Genomic DNA, 1,049 nt, shown 5'->3' on the forward strand with positions numbered 1-1,049 from the left:
ACCATGCTCTTTTAACTACCACGGCAGTGTAGTAGGATTTGACAACAGGGAGTGAGATACCTCGTACCTTTTTTCTCTTTTTAAAGAATGATTTGGCTCTTCCGGTCTCTTTGGTCGCAGCAGCAAAAGCGAGATGATGAAGGGAACGTCATCATTTGGAAAGCGTCGCATTAAGACGCACACGCTGTGCCGCCGCTGTGGCTCCCAGGCCTACTACCTCCAGAAGTCCACTTGTGGCAAGTGTGGCTACCCCGCCAAGCGCAAGAGAAAGTATAACTGGAGTGTGAAGGCTAAAAGGCGAAAAACCACCGGTACTAGTCGCATGAGGCACCTAAAGATTGTTTACCGCAGATTCAGGCATGGATTCCGTGAAGGAACACTGAAACCCAAATGGGCAGCTGTTGCAGCAACCAGTTCATCTTAAGAATTCCACTGTTTAGTTATGCAATAAATGTTCTGGTATTATTTAAAAAAAAAAAGAATTATTTGCTTATTCAGGGCTTCTTTCCATTCCAAATGAAACTGGAGAGATTACCTTTTCCATCTCGTTGAAAAATGGGACTGGTATTTGTATTGGGATTGCATTGAACATGTAAATTGCCCTTGGTAGTATTGCCATTTTCACAATATTGAGTCTTCCTATCCATGAACAAAGGATATTCTTTCACTTCTCCAAGTCTATTTTTGTTTTTTGTAGTAATGTTTTGTAATTTTCTTTGAGTAGATCCTTTGTGTTTCTGATTAGATTTACTCCTAAGTATTTAATCCTGTGATTCACTACTGTGAAGGGCACTGTTTTTCTTAGTTCAGGCTGTCTGTTCTCTTTGTCACTGTAGAGAAATCCAACTGATTTTGTATGTTGATCTGGTATCCTGCTACTTTGCTGAATCGGTCAACTATGTCCAGTTGTTTTCTTGTGGAGTCTTCAGGGTTTTCTAGGTATACTATCATATCATATCATCTGCCTAGAGAGATAATTTTACATCCTCTTTGCCAATTTGGATACCTCTGATTTCCTTCTCTTGTCTTATTTCTATCACTAAGACTTC

General features: G+C 40.2%; 1 pseudogene; it reads left to right on the top strand.

The window, feature by feature from the left end:
* The first annotated feature begins 133 nt into the window (after positions 1-133).
* LOC102870289 lies at positions 134-451 on the top strand (annotated as a pseudogene).
* The last annotated feature ends 598 nt before the right edge of the window (positions 452-1,049 follow it).

This window comes from Elephantulus edwardii, unplaced genomic scaffold (genome assembly GCF_000299155.1).
Source record: "Elephantulus edwardii isolate Elephantulus edwardi_28Jun2011 unplaced genomic scaffold, EleEdw1.0 scaffold00111, whole genome shotgun sequence".
Taxonomy (NCBI): domain Eukaryota; kingdom Metazoa; phylum Chordata; class Mammalia; order Macroscelidea; family Macroscelididae; genus Elephantulus; species Elephantulus edwardii.